General features: G+C 47.1%; 1 protein-coding gene across 1 annotated transcript in view; it reads left to right on the top strand.

Annotated features, from left to right (window-relative positions):
* LYPD3 (LY6/PLAUR domain containing 3) overlaps positions 1-16,339 on the top strand; it is a 48,262-nt gene that overhangs the window by 6,438 nt on the left and 25,485 nt on the right. Inside the window, exon 5 of the transcript XR_012427645.1 lies at positions 4,517-4,587. The gene's annotated coding sequence lies outside the window, so the exon portion shown is untranslated. The remainder of the gene's footprint in view (positions 1-4,516; positions 4,588-16,339) is intronic.

Raw genomic sequence — 16,339 nt, 5'->3', positions numbered from 1 at the left:
ACAGGTGTGAGTCACCATGCCTGGCAGTGATTTTTAAATTTTAATTTAACTTTTATTTGTATTGTAGAGATTGATGTCTCACTATGTTACCCAGGCTGGTCTCGAACTCCTGGGCTCAGATGATCCTTCTGCCTCTGCCTCCCAGGTGCTGGGATTACAGATGTGAGGTCCCGTGCCCGGCTGTGTTAGTGATTAAAGACAGCCTTACTAGATGCCCAGTCTGCGCTATCAGTGTGCAGCCATCATCTCATTGCCTTTTCCACATAGTTTCAGATGGGATGATTGGGGAAACTGAAGCTCAGAATGGTGAAGTAATTAACCCACAGCAAATAATACATTTATTATGTGGCAGGTACTTGTTTTAAGTGCTGTACTTGGATGAATATATTTAATCTACAAAACCATCCTGTGAAGTAAGTGTTAATCATCTGCATTTTACAAGATGGGTAAATCAGGGCTAGAGAGGTTGAGAAAGTTGCCCTAGGTCACCCAGCTATTAAGCAGTAGAGCTCAACTTCCAATGTGGGCCGGTCAGCTTTATAGAGTGCACCAACACTGCCATGACGTTTCCCTTAGCTTGACTAAACTTTAGACAGGCTTCCTCCTGCCTCTAGGCCCTCAGAATTCAGAGGATCTAACCACAGAGGCCCCTTACCTCCCTTTTCTTAGAAAACCTGTCATTGTAGGTTGTTTCTTTGTCCATTTGAGATGGATATAAATCTCTTTAAAAGTCTTGGCCAGGTGCGGTGGCTCATGCTTATAATTCCAGCACTTTGGGAGGCTCAGGTGGGTGGATCACGAGGTCAGGAGTTCAAGACCAGCCGGACCAATATGGTGAAACCCCATCTCTACTAAAAATACAAAAATTAGCCAGATGTGGTGGCAAGTGCCTGTAATCCCAGCTACTCAGGAGGCTGAGGCAGGAGAATCACTTGAACCTGGGAGGCGGAGGTTGCAGCGAGCCAAGATTGCACCATTGCACTTCCAGCCTGGGTGACGAAATGAGACTCCATCTCAAAAAATAAAATAAAGTAAAAAGTCTCTTGCCAATTTATAGCCCAGGAAATGGGCTCTCACTATGTTGCCCAGGCTGGTCTTGAACTCCTGGGGTCAAGCGATCTTCCTGCCTTGGCCTCTCAAAATGCTGGGATTACAGGTGTGAGTGACCAGGACCCAGGGAACTATCTCTTTGAAATGTGAACATAAAAGGAGATACTACTCCTATCTCCCCAAGGAACGTGAGAGCTTAACTTTGGTAGATGACTCAGCTCTCAGTTGTAAAAGTACCTCCTGTCATGAAGACAGAAGAAAGCTGCCTTCTTCTCTGGATAAAGCCGATTAAAAACGCGAATGACCAACAATCCTCCATTCATCCCAGCTCTTAAAATCTCTACCACTCGGCTGGGCACGATGGCTCACGCCTGTAATCCCAGCACTTTGGAAGGCTGAGGTGGGTGGATCCCTTGAGTACGGGAATTCGAAACCATCCTGGGCAACCTCGTCTCTACAAAAAATACACTAAAAATTAGCTGGGTGTGGGGGTGCGTGCCTGTAGTCCCAGCTACTTGGGGGTGCTGAGGTGGGACGATTGCTTTAGCCCTGGAGTCCGAGGTTGCAGTGAACCATGATGGTGTCACTGCACTCCAGCCTGGGTGACAGAGCGAGACGCTGTCTCAAAAAAAAAAAAAAAAAAAAAAGAAATCTGGCTTCTAATGTTCTTTTTTTTTTTTTTTTGAGACGGCGTCTCGCTTTGTTGGCCAGGCTGGAGTGCAGTGGCGTGATTTTGGTTCACTGCAACTTCTGCCTCCTGGGTTCAAGCAATTCTCCTGCCTCAGCCTCTCGAGTAGCTGGGACTACAGGTGCACACCACCACGCCCAGCTAATTTTTGTATTTTTAGTAGAGATGGGGATTCACTATGTTGGCTGGGCTGGTAATCTATTTACTTAGTGGATCCATCCCCCTGAAAGTAACCAATATTTTGCAGCTGTCACTGTCTACCCTTTCCATCTTCTTGGGAGGATGACCTCCTTACCTGTCTTGGCCTCTGAAACCCATTATGGGCCCTAAGACTCCCGCTTCCCCATCGCAACCCCTCCAATCTCCTTCCAGACAGCTACTTGCTTCTGTTGAGGAAGAGAAGAGAAATGAAGAGCTTAATGTGTTTAAAATATAATCAATTATTGTTTTGCTTATCTAGTTTCTAATTCTAAGTACCTAGCTCTGCTTTCTGTTAAAACTGCCAGATTCTGGCCAGGTGTGGTGGCTCATATCCATAATCCCAGCACTTTGTGAGGCCGAGGTGGGTGGATCTCTTGAGGTCAGGAGTTCAAGACCTGCCTGGCTAAGATGGCAAAACCCCGTCTCTGCTAAAAATACACCAAAATTGGCTGGGTGTGGTGGCTCACGCCTGTAATCCCAGCACTTTGGGAGGCCGAGGCCGAGGCGGGCGGATCACCTGAGGTCAGGAGTTCGAGACCAGTCTGGCCAATATGGCGAAACCCCGTCTCTACTAAAAATACAAAAATTAGCCGGGCGTGGTGGTGCACTTCTGTAGTCCCAGTTACTCGGGAGGCTGAGGCAGAAGAATTGCTTGAATCTGGGAGGCGGAGGTTGCAGTGAGCCGAGATCATGCCACTACACTCCAACCTAGGTGACAGAGTGAGACTCCAACTCAAAAAAAAAAAAAAAAAAATTCAGCCAGGCTTGGTGGCGCACACCTGTAATCCCAGCTACTTGGGAGGCTGAGGCAGAAGAATCGCTTGAACCTGGGAGGTGGAGGCTGCAGTGAGCTGTGATTGTGCCACTGCACTCCAGCCTGGACGACAGAGTGAAACTCTCTCTCTCTCTCTCTCTCTCTCTCTCTCTCTCTCACACACACACACACACACACACACACACAGAGTCAGATTCTGTATAACTTATTAGGCTGGACATGGCTTTAAAGTGTTTTTAATGACAGAGCTCACCAAAACAGAAGTGACAGAAAGAAGAAAAAGGAGGAGGAGAAAGAAAGGGAAGAGACAGTGAGAGGATTTAGCCGTATGAAAAGTCACAGAGGGGGAAAGTTACAAAATCTCTTTCCTGTATTTTTTCCAAGGTTTGATGTCTGAGGTCTATGTGTGAGAAATGGATTTCAGCCTCAGGTAGGGCTTGCTAGGGGACAAGGCAGGTATGACAAGGGGCAGGGTGGATCTGCCTGAACTGGCCTTGCTGGTTTCTCTTCTTCCTGGGTTTGTGTGTTTTTAACGAAGGGCTTGTTTAATTTTAATTACATAAGCAAGACATGACTATCTTCTTGCTGTCAAATATTAAAAAAATACAGAGACAGCGAGAGAGAGAGAGAGAGAGAGAGATCAAAAAGCCCTTTTGAGAAATGGTTGGTCAATCAGTTGCAGGGTAGGGAAATTGGGGTGCAATTTGGAAACATCTCTCTAAACGACAAAGGCAGATCGCTTCTGACTTGGCAGGTTTTTCTCTCAGGAATTTGTCTTACACGTAGACATGGACGCCTGTGGCCGATGTCAGGTCTGCCCAAGGATGTTAATTGCAGTAGTGTTTGGAATAACAAAACATTAGGAATAACCTAAATGTTTACCAAGGGGGAACTGGTTATGCTTATGATGGTGCGCTCACATAGTTTGATGCTTTATGGGCATTATAAAAATAAAACTAGCTGGGCGCAGTGGTTCACGCTTGTAATCCCAGCACTTTGGGAGGCCAGAGAGTGAGACTCTGTCTCAAAAATAATTAAATAAAAAAAAATGCGGTTGCTAGAAAAAAAAAAATTTCTTTTTGAGGCAGGTTCTTGTTCTGTCACCTAGGCTGGAGTACACTGGTGCAATCACAGCTCACTGCAGCCTCCACCTCCTGGGCTCAAGCAATCCTCCCACCCCAGCCTCCTGAGTAGCTGGGACTACAGGCATTGTTCCACCATACCTGGCTAATTTTTGTATTTTTTTTTTTTTTGTAGAGATGAGGTTTTGCTATGTTGCCCAGGCTGGTCTCAAGCTTCCAAGCTCAAATGATTCTCCCACCTTGGCCTCCCAAAGTGCTGGGATTACAATCATGCACCACTGTGTCTGGTCAGAAAACTTAGTTTTAAAATTTATTCATTTTTCTTTTGAGATGGGGTCTTGCTTTGTCATCCAGGCTGGAGAGCAGTGGTGCGATCATGGCTCATGGTAACCTTGAACTCCTGGGCTCAAGAGATCCTCCTGTCTCAGGCTTCTGAGTAGATGAGACTACAGGTGTGCACCACTGTGCCCAGATAATTTTTAAAAGTTTTTTTTGTAGAGATGGAATCTCACTATGTTGCTCAGGCTGGTCTTGAACTCCTGGCCTCAAGCAGTTCTCCCTCCTTGGCCTCTGAAAGTTCTGGGATTCCAGGCATGAGTTACTGCACCTAGCCAACCATTGTTGTTTTAAGTCACTGAATTCCGGAGCTGTTTGTCACTGCAGCATAACTTAGCCAATCCTGACTGATATGTTCCCTCATCTCCTTCCCTTGTTCTGCAGTTGGAATCATTTGCAAACTGGAGAAGTTCTCCCACTGACTGTAACCCTGTTGTGACTCCCTAGCACTCTCGGTAAGATTCCAATGCCCTACCATGGCTTACAAGCCCACACAGGAACTGGTGACTGCTGCATGCTTGCCTTTAACCCCTCCCTACTCTTTGCTTCCTTTCACATTCCAATGACACTGAACTTCTCAGTTTACTGCAAGCATCAATCTCTTCTGCTCACTCCCAGGCCTTTGCAGGTGCTGTTCCTTCTGCCTGGAATGCTTTTCCAGTGTCTCTTTCTATCTGGCTGACACCTACTCTTTCTTCAAGACTCAGCTTGGATGTCTTCTCCATCAGGTAGCTTTCCTGACCACTAGTCTGGGTCACATGCCTCATTTGGGGCTTCCCCCATTATTGTTTTGATTACTTGGGATTGTTGCTGTCTCGGTGTATTGGTCTATTCTCACACTGCTATAAAGATACTACCTGAGGCTGGGTAATTGATTAAAAAAAAAAAAAAGAGGTTTTAATTTTTTAAAATTAATTTTTTTTTTAAGACATAGTCTTGCTCTGTTGCCCAGGCTGGAGTGCAGTGGCACAATCTCAGCTCACTGCAACCTCTGCCTTCCAGGTTCAAATGATTCTCCTGTCTCAGCCTCCTGAGTAGCTGGGATTACAGGCGTGTGCCACCATGCCCAGCTAATTTTTGTATTTTTCAGCAGAGACAGGGTTTCACCATGTTGGTTAGGCTGGTCTTGAACTCCTGACCTCGTGATTCGCCTGGCTCGGCCTCCCAAAATGTTGGGATTACAGTCATGAGCCATCATGCCAGACCTTTAATTTCTTTTTTTTTTTTTTTTTTTGAGATAGGGTCTTACTCTGTCACCCAGGCTGGAGTGCAGTGGAGAGATCTCGGCTCAGTGTAACCTCCACCTCCCGGGTTGAAGTGATTCTCCTGCCTCAGTCTCCCAAGTAGCTGGGGTTACAGGTGTCCGCCACCATGCCTGGCTAATTTTTGCATTTTCAGGAGAGACCGGGTTTCACCATGTTGGCCAGGCTGGTCTTGAACTCCTGACCTTAGGTGATCTACCCACTTTGGCCTCCCAAAGTGCTGGGATTACAGGTATGAGCCAATGTGCTTGGACAGAAAAGAGCTTTAATTGACTCACAATTCTGCATGACTGGGGAGGCCTCAGGAAACTTACAATTATGGCAGAAGGTCAAGGGGAAGTAAGGCATTTCTTACAAGGTGGCAGCAGAGAAAGAGAGAGAGAGAGACAGAGAGATAGATAGAGAGCGAGCAAGGGAAATTGCCACTTTTAAACCATCAGATCTCGTGAAACCTCCCTCATTATCACAAGAACAGCATGGGGGAAACTGCCCCCATGATCCAGTCACCTCCCACCAGGTCATTCCCTCACACGTGGGGATTACAATTCGAGATGAGATTTGGGTGGGGACAAGGAGCCAAACCATAACACTGGAAGATGTGTCTGCCTCTGCCCCTGGACTTTGAGTCTCCCGAGGGAAGTGCTGGGGCCATGTTGTCAGTGCCGCACACACAGCTCAGGGCTGGGCGCAGAGGACGGTTTCAATAACGGTCTGTCGAATGAATAGTGCATGACTTCAGATGTTAGGCAGATCTGTTCATCACAGGATTTCTGAGAAAAAAGGGTGCTCTCTCTTTCTCTTCTCTGCACTTTTGTCCTGACAGGCTTTCTTGAGAACTGAGCCTTGACAGCTGGCACAGTTCGTTCCTGGAGGCCTGCTCTATGCTGCAGGGAAGTGGTTGTGGTTTCTGTGGAAAGTCCCAGAGCAATTCATTTCTTCTTGGTTCCTCCAACCAATCAATCCAATCTAAATTCCTCTGCTGACTCAACACTTTCCCAAATTTTTATTTTTACTTTTGCACAGACGTTTAAAATGAATAACTTAGAACACAGAGAAGTTAAAATAATCTTACACTGAACACTCATATATACCCATCACCTAGATTCTATTTTATTATTATTATTATTTTTGAGACAGAGTCACACTCTGTCAGCCAGGCTGGAGTGCAGTGGTGTGATCTGGGCTCCCTGCAAACTTCACCTCCCAGGTTCAAATGATTCTCCTGTCTCAGCCTCCTGAGTAGCTGGGATTACAGATGCTTACCACCACGCCTGGCTAATTTTTGTATTTTTAGTAGAGATGGGGTTTCATCATGTTGGCCAGGCTAGTCTTGAACTCCTGGCCTCAAGTGATTCACCCACCTTGGCCTCTCAAAATGCTGGGATTACAGGGGTAAGCCACCGTGCCAGCTCTATTTTTATTTTATTTTTGGACACAGGGTCTCACTCCCATCGCCCAGGCTGGAGTGCAGTGGTGCGATCTTGGCTTGCTTCAGCCTCGACTTCTCTGGCTCAGGTGATCCTCCCACCTCAGCCTCCTGAGTAGTTGGGACTAGCGGCGTGCGCCACCATGCCTATTTTTTTTTTTTTTTTTTTGTAGATTTCGCTCTGTTGCCCAGGCTGGTGTCAAACTCCTGTACTCAAGCCATCTGCCTGCCTTGGCCTCCCAAAGTGCTGGGATTACAGTCACGAGCCACCATGCCTGGCCCCATCGCCTAGAATCTAAATTAATTAACATCTTACTCAGCTTGCTTTATCAAGTATTTACCCACCTTTCCATCCATCTATCCATCACTCCTTCTTGCCTTTTCGATGCATTTCAAAGTAAGTTGAAATGCATATTTATTTTGTTTTTCCTCTTCAGGTAAAATTTACATATGCTGAAAGGCACAAAACTTAAGCACATTGTTAGAGGAATTCTGACAAACATGCGGCCCGTGCCACCCGAATCCTTATCTTGAATCAGAGCAACACCATCACTCCAGAAGGTTCTCTCTCATCCCTTCCCAGTCAATCCCTGGGTTTCAGAGAGGAGTGTAGTGGGTGGGGTGGGAAGAGGAAGCAGAGGTTAAGCCTAGACCTTAAAGGGCCTCATGGGCCACATTAAGAAATACAATAACAATACAAATATAACACTATGCTGGATTTTTTTCTTTTTTCTTTTCTTCCCCCCTGCTCTTTTTTTTTTTTTTTTTTTTTTTTTTGAGGCAGGGTCTCACTCTGTTGCCCAGGCTGTAGCGCAGTGGTATAATCATAGCTCACTACAGCCTCAAACTCCTAGGCTCAAGCGATCCTCCCACCTCAGCCTTGGAAATAACTGGAATTACAGGTGCATGCCACTATGCCAGGCTAATTAAAAACAATTTTTTTTTTTTTGGGTAGAGATTAGTCTCATTATGTTTTCCAGGCTGGTCTTGAACTCCCGGCCTCAAGCAATCTTCATGCCTCAGCCTCCCAAAGTGCTGGAATTACAGGTGTGAGCTGCTGTGCCCGGCCTATGCTGGATATTTTTTGTTTGCCTCTTCAGGTCCACTCTCCGCCTCTCCCCACCATACTCGTGGGAGTCTGACCATACCTTGGGATCAGCGTGAACTATAATGGGCTTTCTGAACCTCTAGCTTTCTGCATCGGTTTGCCCAATGGGGAGACACTGGCAAGAAACTGGAGGGTGGGTATTAATTTCCCCAGCTCCCTTCCTGATGTGCGATTGCCTTGGACTGCCTGTATCTTTCTACCCTCTGCCTCCACCCTTGTAAATAGATTTTTTTTTTCCCCAGACAAGAGTCTTGCTCTGTCACCCAGGCTGGAGTGCAGTTGCGCCATCTCGGCTCCCTGCAACCTCCTCCTCCTGGGTTCAAGTAATTCTCTTACTTCAGCCTCCTGAGTAGCTGGGATTACAGGTGGGCTCCACCACGCCTGGCTAATTTTTGTATTATTAGTAGAGATGAGGTTTCACTATGTTGGCCAGGCTAGTCTCAAACTCCTGACCTCAGGTGATCTGCCAGCCTTGGACTCCCAAAATGCTGGGGTTTCAGGCGTGAGCCGGTGTGCCTGGCCTGATACTTACTTTTAATTACATATAGATTAAGGGGTGGTTTACACAGAAATTTCTAGGGAAGGGGTAATGACTTGGCTTGTGGGGTCACTGGCATGGAAAGGGGCAGTAACTCCCAGGTGTTGCCATGGCAATGGTAAACTGACATGGCACGCTGGTGGGCATGTATTATGGGACACTGCTTAGCTAGTCCTCAATTTGGTTCCATACCCAAGTCCCATCTCTGGAGTTGAGTCCCGCCTCCTACTTCAAAAACAGTGGCACTGGCCAGGCGCAGTGACTTACACCTATAATCCCAGCACTTTGGAAGACCAAGGCAGGCAGATCTCTTGAAGTCAGGAGTTTGAGACCAGCCTGGCCAACATGGTGAAAACCCGTCTCTACTAAAAATACAAAAAAAATTAGCCAGGCGTAGTGGCGCATGCTTGTAATCCCAGCACTTTGGGAGGCCAAGGTGGGCGGATCACACGGTCAGGAGATCGAGACCATGGTGAAACCCCGTCTCTACTAAAAATACAAAAAATTAGCCAGGTGCGGTGGCGGGCACCTGTAGTCCCAGCTACTCGGGAGGCTGAGGCAGGAGAATGGGGTGAACCCGGGAGGCAGAGCTTGCAGTGAGCCGAGATGGCGCCACTGCACTCCAGCCTGGGAGACTGAGTGAGACTCCGTCTAAAAAAAAAAAAAAGAAACCTCCCATCAAAAAACAAAAAAAGCCCCCCAAGCTGACATAAGGCAGGTTGGCTCAGGCCTCTGCAAGTGCTCCTTATTATTTAACTAACAAACAAACAAAAAACAATGGCATCTTGGCGGGGCGCGGTGACTCATGCCTGTAATCCCAGCACTATGCGAGGCTGAGGTGGGAGGATCACTTCAGCCTATGAGTTTGCCCAGTTTGGGCAACATAGCGGGACCCCATCTCTGCTAAAAATACAAAAATTAGCTGAGTGGTACGCACCTGTGGTCTCAGCTTTAGGGAGGCTAAGTGCTCACCTAGAAAGCTGAAGTGCAGTGAGATAATCCAGAATGCAAGTACCACTCTAGTGACAACCATCATCACTAGTGTCCTCAAGGGCACTTCATATAAAAGTGCCAGTGTGCATCAGGGATAAGAGTGAGACATCATCCACTGGTTCATAGTGAACCGATGAAACAAGAACTACAATTAGGAATTTATTAGGATCAGCAGGAATCCTAAATATTAGCAATAAACTAGCACATCACAAGAAACTCATGAACATGGGTTACGAAAATGAACCACTGAAAGCCGACTTTTCTCTGTCAGAAGGTGGGAGGTTCACTTGAGCCCAGGATGACGAGGCTGCAGAGAGCCGAGATTGCGCCACTGCACTCCAGCCTGGGTGACAGAGCGAGACCCTGCCTCAAAACAAACAAACAAACAAAACAAAAACAGTGGCACGTTGACTGTGAATTCTAAGAGCAACTTAGAGCTCCTGTAGGATTTTCATTGTACAAGTCAGATCAGTGTTTTCCATGCGCCCTCTGGCGGCTTGGAGCAGCAATGTCGGCTAGGCATCAGCCTCCAGCCCTGTCTGGACTCTCGGAAGTACTATTGCTATTTGGCAAAAGCACTTGCACCAACATTCAGCTAAATCTGCAGCAGAGACAGTGACACAGCTCTGTCTGGGTTTCCAGGACATCTTCTCAGAGGTCGTGATGGATAAGACCAGGAACAGGATCTTAAATAACAGGGAGCACGTGCAGAGGCCTGAGCCAACCTGCCTTGTGTCAGGAACTGGGTGCAGCTTCCTGGGAGGGAGCAGGGAGATGAGGTTGGGGAATTAGGTCAGGCCCATTTGGGAAAGAACCTTGGCATTGGGACTTTGTCCTGTAAACCAGTTTGGAGACTGTGACCCAGCAAGCTTCAAAGACAAAATTGGAGGGTCAAGTATCAAGGATGTCAACTTTTTCTTTTGTTAGTAGGGACTTAAAAAAACAACGATTCTTACTCATTCTAAAAACTTTTAATGAACACCTACTGTGTGTTAGGGAATGTTCTGGGCAGGATCTAAGTTTGCATTACTCACTGTTATACCCTCAGAGTTTAGAGTCATGGAAAGGCCCCCAAAGAAGGGATGAATGAAAGGAAAGATCATTGCTAAAGCAAGGTCAGGGCAGAGATGAACTGCCAGGGGTGAGTCCAAGCTGGGTGAGATTGTGGATGAGTTTGGAGATAGAAAAACATAAAGGTGAAAGTGCTCAGTCCGGCCAGGCACGGCGGCTCACGCCTGTAATCTCAGCACTTTGGGAGGCCGAGGCAGGCAGATCACGAGGTCAGGATTTCAAGACCAGCCTGGCCAACATGGTGAAACCCCATCTCTAATAAAAATACAAAAATTAGCCATGCGCGGTGCCGGGTGCCTGTAATCCCAGCCACTCGGGAGGCTGAGGCAAGATAATTGCTTGAACCCAGGAGGTGGAGGTTGCAGTAAGCCAAGATTGCCCCACTGCACTCCAGCCTGGTGACAGAGCAAGACTCCGTCTCAAAAAAAAAAAAAAAAAAAAAAAAAAAGTTCAGTCCTTGAACTACCAAAAGACAAAAGCACAACAAATTTGCTTATAGAGTCCCTCCTGCCTCAGCCTCCCAAGTAGCTGGGATTACAAGCACGCACCATCATGCCTGGCTAATTTTTATATCTTAGTAAAGACGGAGTTTCACCATGTTGGCCAGGCTAGTCTCGAACTCCTGACCTCAAGTGATCCACCTGCCTCGGCCTCTCAAAGTGCTGGGATTACAGTCGTGAGCCAGTGTGCCCAGCCTGCTTAAAGATCTTAACTGGTTTTTATTTGTGATTTTAGAATTGGGCAACACCGAATTGTAAAAGATAAAATGAATGTTCTGATGAGTCGAGTGGAGGAAGTTGGTTTTATAGACAGAAAGGGCAGAGACTGCAGAAACAGAGAAGAAAAAGTGGATTGGCCATTTCAAAATTACTTTCCATGTAAAGGTTAAAGGACAGGGGATTTCCTTATCATGCAGGCTAAAACTGGCCTGCTTGGGGACTTGGCTATTATCTTTCAGTCTCCTGATTTCTTGGAAGGTCAGATAAGTCATTTTTCGCTCGGTGATGTGGAAGTTGGCACGAGTGACTCCATTTTGGTTTAGTCTGTTGGGTCTTGTGTAGGAGGTTGGTCCAAACTAGTGGCCTCTGGTAAATTTCATTTAACAATATTATTAGTTTTTTTCTTTCTTGAAACAGGGTCTCACTCTGTCACCCAGGTTGGAGTGCAGTGGTGCGATCATAGCTCACTGCAGTCTTGACCTCCGAGGATCAAGCAATCCTGCCAGTTCAGCCTGGAGAGTAGCTGGGACTACCGGTGTGTACCACTATGCCTGGCTAATTTTTTGTAGAGATGAGGTCTCACTTCGTTGCCCAGGTTGGTCTTGAACTCCTGGGCTCAAGCAATTCTTCCACCTTGGCCTCCCAAAGAGTTGGGATTATAGGCAAGAGCCACCATGCCTAGCCAAGAACTGTGAACTTTTGAAACACTCCAGTGGCTTCTTTTCTCATTTAGTGGAAGCACTATGCCCTTGGCACGCCCACAGGCTCTGCAGGGTCTGGCCCTGGCCACTGTGCTGACCACACCTCCTTGTACTACCCACTGCCTGCCCTACTGCAGTCACGCAGGTCTCCTGGATGAGCCTTAGCCACAGAGACCCATTCCCTTCTCAGAACCTTTGCACTTGTTGTTCCTTCTGCCTGCAGTGTCCATCCTGCATTTACCAACAGCTACGGGACAAACACTCACGGCACCAAGCACAGTTCTGAGCTGTGAAAGGAAAATAAATATTGGGGCCTCCAAATCACCAAAGCTAAAGGGAAAAGTCAAGCTGGGAACAGCTTAGGGCGAACCTGCATCCCATTCTATTCAAAGTCACCCCTCTGCTCACTGAGATAAATGCATATCTCATTGCCTCATTTGGAGAGGCTAATCAGAAACTCCAAAGAATGCAGCTGCCAGCGTGGTGGCTTATGCTTGTAATTCTAGCACCTTGGGAATTCGAGGTGATTGGATCACCTGAGGTCAGGGGCTCCAGACCAGCCTGGCCAACATAGCGAAACCCCCGTCTCTACTAAAAATGCAAAAATTAGCCAGGCGTGGTGGGGGGTGCCCGTAATCCTAGCTGCTCGGGAGGCTGAGACATGAGACTAGCTTGAACCTGGGAGGTGGAGGTTGCAGTGGGCCGAGATCTCACCATCGCACTCCAGCCTGGAAGACAGAGTGAGACTCCATCTCAACAATAACAACAAATTAGCCAGGCATGGTGGTGGCATGAGCCTGTAATCCCAGTTACTCGGGAGGCTGAGGCAGAAGAATCGCTTGAACCCGGGAGGCAGAGGTTGCAGTGAGGCAAGATTGTGCCACTACACTCCAGCCTGGGGCAACAGAGTGAGACTCTGTCTCAAAAAAAAAAAAAAAAAAAAAAAGAATGCAAACTGCCGGGCTCAGTGGCTCATGCCTGTAATCCCAGGACTTGGAAGGCTGAGGCAGGCAGATCATCTGAGGTCAGGAGTTCAAGACCAGTCTGGCCAACATGGCGAAATCCTTGCCCTACTAAAACATACAAAAATTAGCTGGGTGTGGTGGTGTGCACCTGGAATCCCAGCTACTTGGGAGGCTGTGGCAGGAGAATCGCTTGAACCCAGGAGGTGGAGGTTGCAGTGAGCTGGAGTCACTCATGTTAAAAAAAAAAAGAAAAAGAAAAAGAAAAAAAAGCTCTGATCAACAGAACGAGGGAAAGCCATGGAGACAGGGTTCTCCTACTTGTGTGTCTGATCACAAAAACTATCCCAAAAACTGCAAAAAACACAACCACACACAAAGGCTACTGCAAACTTACACAGAAAAATACTTCTGCAAGGACATTTGCCCAGCAACCGCCTGTCCAACCCTAGACGGGCATCATCTTTGTGATTCATTTTTCTAGCCAAGGATGATTATTTCAAAACCATTATGTAATTCTCTTCATTTTTTTTTTTTAAATCTTTGTCTTCTTTTACCTCCCTGAATATGTATAAAACTCCTATTCCCATTGTAACTCTCTGTTCTTGAATAAACATTTTTTTTTTTTTTTGAGATGCAGTTTCACTCTTTCACCCAGGTTGGAGTGAAGTGGCATGATCTGGGCTCACTGTAACCTTCACTCACCGGGTTCAAGCGATTCTCCTGCCTCAGCCTCCTAAGCAGCTGGGGATTACAGGCACCCGCCACCATGACTGACTAATTTTTGTATTTTTAGTAGAGATGGGGTTTTGCCATGTTGGCCAGGCTGGTCGCGAACTCCTGACCTCAAGTGATCCACCCGCCTTGGCCTCCCAAAGTGCTAGGATTACAGACGTGAGCCACCTCACCCAACCAATTTTTGTTTCTTTTAGAGAGCCTCTCTCTGTCTGTTATCTAGGTGGACAACTCATTTAATCACAATAAAATCCACACTCCAAGCTAGGAGTGGCCTTTGCCTGTAGTCTCAGCTACTTGGGAGGCTAAGGCAGGAGAACAGCTTGAGCCCCGGAGGTTGAGACTTCAGTAAGCCATGATTGTGCCACTATACTCCAGCCTGGGTGACAGAGTGAGACCTTGGCTTAAAAAAAAAAAAAAAAAAAAAGAAAAAGGCCGGACACGGTGGCTCACCCCTGTAATCCCAGCACTTTGGGAGGCCGAGGTGGGTGGATCACCTGCATTCAGGAGTTTGAGATCAGCTTGGGCAATATGGCAAAATCCTATCTCTACTAAAAATACAAAAAATTAGCTGAGTGTGGTGGTGCATGCCTGTAATCCCAGTTACTCTGGAGGCTGAGGCAGGAGAATCACTTTAACCCAGGAGGTGGAGGTTGCAGTGAGCCAAGATTGTGCCACTGCACTCCAGCCTGGGTGACAGAGCAAGATTCTGTCTCTAAACAAAAACATAAACAAACAAACAAGCAAAAAAATCCGAAATCCATTATCCCCATACTCTGATCTGTGCCTGCCTCTTAGATGCCACCTCCTGCCGTTCTCCCACTTGCCTCTTCTTGCCAGCCTTCTTTCTATTGCTCACGCACACCAATCTCAGGCCCATTCTACACCTTGGCACCACCATTCCCTCTGCTGGGAAAGCCTCCCTCCCTGTCTCTGTGTGGCTTCCTCTCCTTCTTCATTCACACGTGACTGGGATGTCATCTCCTCTTGGTGGGCGTCCTTTACCACCTTATCGAAAGCAGTATCTCTTCTCCCCATCACAGCCTCTATCCTTTAGTCAGCTGTGCTTCTCTTCAGAGCACTTACTTCTCTCTACCTGACTTCATATCGTAGACCTGTTTGCTTTTTATGCATGTGGAACTTTTTCTTAGTCACTGTTTTGTTTTTTTACAGACAGGGTTTTGCTCTGTTGCCCAGGCTGGAGTGCAGTGGTGTGATCATAGCTCACTTCAGCCTCAAATTCCTGGGCTTAGGTGATCCTCCCACCTTGGCCTCCCAAAGTGCTGGACCTAAAGGCATGAGCTACCATCCCTGGCTAATTTTTAATTTTTTTTTTTTTTTGAGACGGAGTTTTGCTCTTGTCGCCCAGGCTGGAGTGCAATGGCACAATCTTGGCTCACTGCAACCTCCGCCTCCTGAGTTCTTGTTTTATTTTATTTTATTTTTAGAGATGGGGTCTTGCTATGTTGCCCAGGCTGGCCTTCAACTCCTTGGCCCAATCAGTCCTCCCACCTTGGCCTCCCAAAGTGCTGGGATTACAGGCATAAGCCACCATGCCCAGTCTGTCTTGGTCATTGTCATCTCTTTCTTACACAGAGCAAGAGGAACCCCATAAACTGTCGGCTCCTGAATGATGGAACCATCTTGTTGGGTTAGACCTGTTCTTATCTCATTTTATAGAGGAGAGATCTAAGGTGCAGGGAGGTTAAGTCACTCGGTGGACAGATAATGGAGATAGGTTTCAAATCCAAGCAGGCTAGCTTTAGGACTTGGCTGAGCAGTTGCAGGTTTCTTATATTGGTTAGTTACAATAATGCTGTGTAACAAACCACCCCAAAGCTCAGTAGCATGGTTTTTTAGCTTCTGAGTTTGTGTGTGGGCCATTTAGGCTGGGCTTGGCTGGATGGTTCTTCTGGGCTCATCTGTACCTTCTCATATGTCTAGAACTCAGCTGTCAGCTGGTCTTGTCTAGGTTGGTCTTATCTGCAATGACTGGATTGGTTGGTCTCTGTTAGGTTTTCATTTTCCTGTAGGCTAGCTTGGGTTTGTTCTCACAGAGGTATAAACTTACAAGTGGCCAGGTGTGGTGGCTCACTCCTGTAATACCAGCACTTTAGGCAGCCAAGACCAGAGGATCGGTTGAGTCCAGGAGTTCCAGACTAGCCTGGGCAACATAGTAAGACCTGATCTCTACAAAAAATTTAAAAATTAGCCAGTGTGATGGTGTGTGCCTCTAGTCCCAGCTACTTGAGAGGCTGAGACGGGAGGATTGCTTGAGCCAGGGAGCTTGAGCTTGAAGTGGGCTATGATTGTGCCACCACACTCCAGCCTGGCCAACAGAGTAAGACCCTGCCCCCGCCCCATCCCAAAACAAAATCTCCACAAAAGTACAAGTGGAAATATGCAAAGACGATTTGTGTTCCTCTCAGTGGAGGCCCAGGCTTGAAACTGGCATGCCATCACTCCAACCTAATTCTGTTGGTAAAAGTAAGTCGCATGATGTTCTGTGGTGAGCAGGTCTATGCAAACCTACCCCAAAGGCCCAGGGAGCTGAGAGGCCCATACATCCAGTTTCTCAGGAAGAAACATTTCACAGGGATTTACAAACATAAGCAATGTCTCAGGTGGCCATGAGATGGTGGATCCCTGCACCAGCCCTACAGAAATTATCCTTTTATATAGCAAGCTTTTA

Source organism: Macaca fascicularis, chromosome 19, assembly GCF_037993035.2.
Source record: "Macaca fascicularis isolate 582-1 chromosome 19, T2T-MFA8v1.1".
Classification (NCBI taxonomy): Eukaryota; Metazoa; Chordata; class Mammalia; order Primates; family Cercopithecidae; genus Macaca; species Macaca fascicularis.
The sequence above is the reverse complement of the archived record's forward strand: the minus strand, read 5'-3'. Positions and strand labels throughout refer to the sequence as shown.